Genomic DNA, 8,502 nt, shown 5'->3' with positions numbered 1-8,502 from the left:
TTTTTTTTTTTTTTTTTTTGAGACAGACTCTCACTCTGTCACCCAGGCTGGAGTGTAGTGGCACGATCTCAGCTCACTGTAACCTCCACCTCCTTGGATCAAGCAATTCTCCTGCCTCAGCCTCTGGAGTAGCTGGGATTATAGGTGCCTGTAGAAATTTTTGTATTTTTAGTAGAGATGGGGTTTCACCAAGTTGGCCAGGCTGGTCTCGAGCTCCTGGCCTCAAGTGATCCACCCATCTTGGCCTCCCAAAGTGCTGGAATTACAGGCATGAGCCACCGCACCCAGCCCTCTATTTATTTACTGAGACAGGGTTTCCCTCTGTCACCCAGTCTGGAGTGCAGTAGCACAATCTGGGCTCACTGCAGCCTCGACCTCCCAGGCTCAAGTGATCTTCCCACCTCAGCCTCCAGAGTAGCTGGGACTAAAGGCATAGGTCACCATGCCCAGCTAATTTTGGGGGTTGTTGTTGTTGTTGTTTTCTTTTTTTTTTTTTCTTGTAGAGATGGGGTTTCACCAGCTTGCCCAGGCTGGTCTCGAACTCCTGGGCTCAAGCAATCTGCCTGCCTCAGCTTCCTAAAGTGCTAGGACTACAAGCATGTGCCACGGTGCCTGGCCGCATCCTCTAATTTAAAATGGAATGCTGGAATGCAAATCCCCTGCTGGAAAGGGGTCGGAGGGCATGTTGATTTTAGCAAAGCCCACTTCTTAAGACTGCCAACCTGAGATCAGCTGCTGCAAACTGGGGCTGGCTTAGTCACCTTTCTGAAAGAACTGCAGCTGTTTCATAGCTTGAGCCCTGGACCTAGGGTTGTAACCCTATATATATATATAATATATATATATTTTATAACAGCTTTATTGAGGCATAATTCACATATCATACAACTCACTCTTTTGAAGTGTACAATTCAGTGGGTTTTAGTATATTCACAGGGTTGTGCAACAATCGTCACTATCTAGTTTCAGAACACTTTTATTACCCCCAAAAGAACCCTATACTCGGCCGGGCGCGGTGGCTCAAGCCTGTAATCCCAGCACTTTGGGAGGCCGAGACGGGCGGATCACGACGTCAGGAGATGGAGACCATCCTGGCTAACATGGTGAAACCCCGTCTCTACTAAAAAAAAGTACAAAAAATTAGCCGGGCGAGGTGGCGGGCGCCTGTAGTCCCAGCTGCTGGGGAGGCTGAGGCAGAAGAATGGCGTAAACCCGGGAGGCGGAGCTTGCAGTGAGCTGAGATCCGGCCACTGTACTCCAGCCTGGGCGACAGAGCGAGACTCCGTCTCAAAAAAAAAAAAAAAAAAAGGAACCCCATACTCCTTAGCAGTCACCTCCCATTCTCTCCTCCCCCACCCTACTCCTGGCAACCAGTAATCTACTTTCCATGTTTGTGGATTTGCCTATTCTGGACATTTCATATAAATGGAATCACACAATATGTGGCCTTTGTGACTGGCTTCTTCTGTTTAGCATAATGTTTTCAAGGTTCATCTATTTATCAGTACTTCATTTTAATGTCTGAATCATATTCCATTGTGTGACTATTCCACATTTTGTTTATGCATTCATCAGTTGATAAACATTTGGGTTGTTTCTGCTTTTTTGTGTTATTATGAATAATGTTGAAATGAATATTTACATATAGGTTTTTTGTGTAGACATATGCCTTCAAGTCTCTTGAATATATATATCCTAAGAGTGAAGTTGCTGGGTCAAATGATAACTCTATTTTTAACATTTTGAGGAAGTCTCCAAACTGTTTTCCAAAGAGGCTGCATCATTTTACAATCTCACCAGCTTCATATGAGGGTTCCAAATTCTCCACATGCTCACCAACACTATCTTTATTTATTTTTTTTTTTTTTTGAGAGGAAGTCTCACTCTGTCGCCCAGGCTGTAGGGCAGTGGCACGATCTCAGCTCACTGCAACCTCTGCGTGCTGGATTCAAGTGATTCTCCCGCCTCAGCCTCCTGAGTAGGTGGGATTACAGGCGCATGCCACCATGCCTGGCTAATTTTTGTATTTTTAGTAGAGACGAGGTTTTGCCATGTTGACTAGGCTGGTCTCGAACTCCTGACCTCAAGTGATCCACTCACCTTGGCCTCCCAAAGTGCTGGGATTACAGGCATGAGCCACCGCACCTAGCCATATTATCTTTTTTAATATTAGCCATCCTAGTTGGTATGGATTGATATCTCATTGTGATTTTGATTTGCATTTCCCTAATGACTAACGATGTTGAGCATCCTTTAATGTGCTTATTGGCTATTTGTTTGCCTTCTTTGGTGAAATGCCTATTCAAATCTTTTGCTCATTTTTCATTTTATATTAAATGTGAGGAGTCACAGTATGACCCCATAGTAAAATCATACTTAGGGAGAATCACAGCAGTACCTCAGACTCAACACATTCAAAACCAAAATAATGATGATTCACTGTAATCTGGTCCTTCTCCTCATTTTCATGTTATTCCCTATCTGCACATGTATTCAACAAATTTAGTAAGTGCCTAATAGATGCCAGACAACTCCCTTCCATCCAGTTGCCCAAGTCTGAAACCTGGGAATCATCCTAGACCCCTTCCTCATCCCCCATGTCCAATCAGTATTAATTCTACTTCCTTAAGTCATTATGTCTATCCCATCCCTTCCGTCTCCACTTTACTGCCTTAGTTCAGGCCATGAGTATTTCTCACCTGGATTCCGGCAACAGTCTGCTAGGATTGCTCCACCTCTGGTTGCTCTCTCCCCTCCTATTTTCCCTCTACAGGGCTCCAGAGTTTATTTATAAAACACAACTCTGAGGCCAGGGGTGGTGGCTCACACCTGTAATCCCAGCACTTTGGAAGGCTGAGGTGGGAAGATCACTTGAGCCCAGGAGTTCGAGACCAGCCTGGCCAACATGGCAAAACCCCGTCTCTACACAAAATACAAAAATTAGCCAGGTGTGGTGGTGTACTCCCAGCTACTCAGGAGGCTGAGGTGGGAGGATCACCTGAGCCTGGGAAGGTGGAGGCTGCAGTGAGCCATGATCATGCCACTGCACTCCAGCTTGGATGACAGAGTGAGACCCTATCAAATAAATAAATAAATAAAACACAACTCTGACTATGTTTCTACTCTGCTTAAAACCCTTCCATGGGCCAGAAATGGTGGTTCACGCTTGTAACCCCAGCACTTTGGGAGGCCAAGGCAGGTGAATCACTTGAGGTCAGGAGTTCGAGACCAGCTGGCCAACATGGCAAAACCCCACCTCTACTAACAATACAAAAAAATTAGCTGGGAATGGTGGCACACGCCTGTAATTCCAGCTACTCGGGAAGCTGATGCATGAGAATTGCTTGAACCCAAGAGTCATTGCAAAAAAAAGAAACAAAACTTTCCATGGCTTCCCATTGTCTTCAGACAAATCCAAATTCCTGTGAAGGAACAAGACGATGTTGTGCTTTAATGTGAATCTGTGAATCCTTTATGTGAAGCAGTCTACTAGAAGACAGCTAGAGCCAAAAGATGTATAGCTTTATGGCTAACAAAAGAACCTACACAATATTTATGTTGGCAGATTGCTTATCTAAAGTCTGGTAGGTTAATTTATAGTTTAGGTTTTAAAAACTCAGTTTACTATACCAAACGCATCAAATAGATTAAAGAGCAATTGCAATGTCCCAGAACATGTTTTATTGGCTTTGTGATCATCACGTGCTCTGTTAGAAGGAACATTCCTGTGAGATCAATCTAAAACTCCGGCATTTAAACAAATATGACAGTACTCTCTGCTACTTTTCAATAGTTTATGATAACAAGAGACAGAGCTTATCATATTTAAACTGAGATGTGACTATGGCCCCATTCTCCTTTTGTTTATTATGCTCCTGTGTCAATAGAACATATTTGGAACTGTCCTTATAAACCTTTTAAAATTAATCAGGAAAGAAGAGACGGAAAGAAATGAAAATAAACCAAGCTTGCAACACATTCAGCATTAGTCATTATGTCAGCTGGCTTTCTGACCTGCTCTCTCATCGTTGTTTAGGGCATATTGTCCTAGAATCACACAGATTGGATAGTGTAGTTCTCCTTAACTGCTCTATTATAGATGACAACTTGAACATTATAAAATGTTGTTTTCCATTTGAGATATCCTTTCAGGTCCTACACACCAGTGAAACTAATGACATCAGTGGATCTGAAGGACCCTATTGACATCAGCAGTTCTGAAGGATCATACGAGGAGCTGACTCACCAAAGAATGCAGTTTCCACATCCTGACGCTTTATCCCCTTGACCCCAACCACTCAATGACCCCAATTTTCCAGCCCCTCACTCTCCACAATCCCCTTAAGAACCCCAGCCCAGAACTCCTCAGGGAGATGGACTTGAAGATCTCCTCTCATCTCCTTGCTAAGCCACCCTGCAATCATTAAACTCTTTCTCTGCTGCAAACCCTACTGTCTCAATGTATCGGTCTGTTGCTGTGCAGTGGGCATACAAAGCTGTTGGTCCTGTAACGTATTTTCTAATCTTCTCTTTTTTATTTTATTAATGAGGAAAATAACTAACATAGGATTATTTCAAGTTTTCAAGCAACTTACTTCAACAGGATTTTAACTTCCAAGGCTTCTCATCAAATATTCATAGGATCAATAGTTTATTTTAATTTTAACCAAATAAAGTAGATGATGAATAATTTTTACTTCCACACTCCTTAACTTGGCAGGCAATGCTCTGACCATGGCTTACCTCTTCACACCATCTCTCACTATGCCCTCCCTTGAAGTCTGGGGTCTGTCCATATGAAACTATTGGCAGCTTCCCAAAAGTGACATTTATACTTTTGTGCCTGTGTTCTCTGTACCAATCTTATCCACGTCTTAAGAACATGGCAAAACAAATAGACAACTGGGTTAAAAATGCACCTATAACACTTCATTACACCTTTTCTTTTTTTTTTTCTTTTCTTTTCTTTTTTTTTTTTTTTTTTGAGACAGAGTCTTGCGCTATCATCCAGGCTGGAGTACAGTGGCACAATCACAGCTCACTGTAGCCCTGACCTCCTGGACTCAAGCAATCCACCTCAGCCTCCCAAGTACCTGGGACTACAGGCATGAGCAACCATGCCACACTAATTATTGTATTTTTTGTAGAGACGCGGTTTCGCCATGTTGGCCAGGCTGGTGTCAAATTTCTGAGCTCAAGTGATCCACCTGAGTCAGCCTACCAAAGTGCTAGGATTACAGACATGAGCCACGGTGCCCGGCTCATTCATTACACTTTTTTATTTGTGTCTGTTGCCCGTAGTATGCTATAACTTTCTGAGAGGCAGAAACCATGTCATTAATTATTTTCCCCACAGTTCATCTCAGTGCCCAACACATACGTTCATTACCTATTTGTGGAATAAATGAATGAATTCATGAATGACTGAATTAACCATACCTTTACAGAACAGATCATCCTTTTAGATGCCAAAAACATCCAGAATAACAATAGGACTTAAACTATACAGGCAATCTGTGAGGCAAGTGTCAAAGTCTGCAAACAACATGGGGAGAGAAACTTGAGGCTGATAGATAATACTTCCAAAAAAGACTTAAAAGGATGGTAGAGCCAGGTAGTGAAAGGACTGAAGGAGAAAAGGGGTTTGCACCTATGTGGATGAAAGCACAAAGGGAAACAAACTGAATGATGATACCGCCTCCCAGTGGCATTTGAGATAAAGGCCTCTATGCCATCTCACTCTGTCGCCAGGCTGCAGTGTAGTGGCACCATCTCGGCTCACTAAAACCTCCGACTCCCTGGTTCAAGTGATTCTCCTGCCTCAGCCTCCCGAGGAGCTGGGACTATAGGCACGTGCCACCACACCCAGCTGATTTTTGTATTTTTAGTAGAGATGGGGTTTCACTATGTTGGCCAGGATGGTCTTGTTCTCCTGACCTCGTGATCCGCCTGCCTCAGCCTCCCAAAGTGCTGGGATTACAGCCGTGAGCCACCTCACTCGGCCCAGGGCACTTTTAAGATATAATACCTTTCAGCCAGGCGAGGTGGCTCATGCCTGTAATCCCAGCACTTTGGGAGGCTGAGGTGGGTGGATCACGAAGTCAGGAGATCGAGACCATCCCGACTAACACGGTGAAACCCTGTTTCCACTAAAAATACAAAAAATTACCCGGGTGTGGTGGTGGGTGCCTGTAGTCCCAGCTACTCCAGAGGCTGAGACAGGAGAATGGCATGAACCAGGGAAGCAGAGCTTGCAGTGAGCCGGGATTGTGCCACTGCACTTCAGCCTGGGCTACAGAGTGAAACTCTGTCTCACAAAAGAAAAAAAAAATGATATAATAGCTTTCTCACATTGAGTGGTTCTGAACTATTGAGTGTGTGTGCCAGACATTCCTTAGTTTATCTCATTTAACCTTCCCAATGACTCCCTGTAGAGATACAGCATATAGTTTTGGGGTTAAACACACATACTCTAGAGCCAATTTTTCTGATTCTCTGCTTAATGTCTCTCCCACTTACCCACTTACCAGCTGTGTGACTTTGGACAAATTTACTTAAGCTCTCTGCATATTCCCCCTTCTTTAAAATAGGAAAAGGCTGGGTATGGTGGCTCATGCCTGTGATCCCAGCACTTTGGGAGCCCAAGGTGGGCTGATTGCTTGAGCCCAGAAGTTCAAGACCAGCCTGGGCAAGATGGTGAGATCCCATTTCTACAAAAAATAAAAATAACAATAAATTTTAAATTTAGCCCTTTTCCCATTTGCCCCAAGAATACTTGCTGGCAGCACTTGTAGCTGCAGCATTTATCCAGAGATAACTTTGCTGTGAAATATCTCACTGTTATTATTATTTTCACATTGCTCTAGTATAATGTTTGGAAACAAAAAACACAGCATTCTATTTTCAGTAGTGGTATTTCCACTTACAAAATACAGTAATTCTGATCACTAAAACTGTCAAATCCTAGAAAATGCTGAATTCCTATGTACGATGTTAACATCATTCTTGAACAATTGTTGGCCAAAGATTCATTTGATGAACCCGATTTTTCCAAAACAACGATTCTAATTATTCCAATGACTTTAATGTTAGTTCTGTTTAGAAATAACTCCAAGAGACCAGGCGCGGTGGCTCCTACCTGTAATCCCAGCACTTTGGGAGGCTGAGGCAGGCAGATCGCCTGAGGTCAGGAGTTCAAGACCAGCCTGGCCAACATAGTGAAACCCCATCTCTACTAAAAATACAAAAATTAGCCAGGCATGTTGGCGGGCACCTGTAATCCCAGCTACTCGGGAGGCTGAGGCAGGAGAATGGCTTGAGCCCGGGAGGCAGAGGGTGCAATGAGCCAAGATTGCACCACTGCACTCCAGACTGGGTGACTAAGTGGGACTCTATCTCAAAAAAAAGAAAGAAGGAAGGAAAGAAGGAAGGAAGGAAGAAAGTCCAAGAACAGTTTTTATATTTTATTTTGACATTGAAAATCAGTCAGATTTGTTTCCGCCTCAAAGAGTGTGCTTATGTAAAATTAAATGAGTGCCGGCAGCGAGCTGTACTTTTTTTTTCTAAACAGGAAAAGGGTAAAAAAAAAAAAAAAAAAAAAAAAGGAGGGTGGGTGCAGTGGCTCACACCTATAATCCCAGCACTTTGGAAGGCTGAGGTGGGCAGATCACGAGTTCAGGAGATCGAGACCATCCTGGCTAACATAGTGAAACTCTGTCTCTACTAAAAAAATACAAAAAAAAAATTAGCCAGGCGTGATGGCGGGAGCCTGTAGTCCCAGCTACTCGGGAGGCTGAGGTAGGAGAAAGGCGTGAACCCGGGAGACGGAGCTTGCAGTGAGCAGAGATCGAATCACTGCACTCCAGCCTGGGCAACAGAGCAAGACTCTGTCTCAAAAAAAAAAAGAAAAAGAAAATAGGGATAATGTTGGCACCTATCACATAGAGTTCTCATGAGGGATAAATTCATAAAATGGTAACTGACATCATGGCAAAAGCTATGTACAGGCATATACCTCATTTTATTGTGCTTCACATATTATTATGCTCCATAGATATTGCATTTTTACACATTGAAGCTTTGTGGCAACCCTACATAGAGTGAGTCTATTAGTGCAATTTTTCCAATAGCATGTGTTTGCTTCATGTCTCTATGTCACATTTTGGTAATCCTTGCAATATTTCAAACTTTTTCATTATTATTGTACCTGTTACAGTGATCCGTGATCAGTGATCTTTGATGTACTGTTGTAATTGTTTGCGGGTGCAACGAACTGTGCCCATATAAGAAGACAAACTTAATCAATAAATGTTGTGTGTGTTCTGACTGTTCCACCAGTCTGCTGTTCTCCTCTCTCTCTCCCTCTCCTCAGGCCTCCCTATTCCCTGACATGCAATAATATTGAAACTAAGTCCATTAACAACCCTACAATGACCTCTAAGTACTCAAGTGAAGAAAAGAGCCCCACACCTCTCACTTTAAATCAAAAGGTAGACATGATTA

General features: G+C 43.1%; 1 protein-coding gene across 2 annotated transcripts in view; it reads right to left on the bottom strand.

Annotated features, from left to right (window-relative positions):
* The window catches only part of HSD17B6 (hydroxysteroid 17-beta dehydrogenase 6), a 39,887-nt gene that overhangs the window by 27,819 nt on the left and 3,566 nt on the right, over positions 1-8,502 (bottom strand). The gene's annotated exons all lie outside the window — the stretch shown is intronic.

This window comes from Piliocolobus tephrosceles, chromosome 10, assembly GCF_002776525.5.
Source record: "Piliocolobus tephrosceles isolate RC106 chromosome 10, ASM277652v3, whole genome shotgun sequence".
Classification (NCBI taxonomy): Eukaryota; Metazoa; Chordata; class Mammalia; order Primates; family Cercopithecidae; genus Piliocolobus; species Piliocolobus tephrosceles.
The sequence above is the reverse complement of the archived record's forward strand: the minus strand, read 5'-3'. Positions and strand labels throughout refer to the sequence as shown.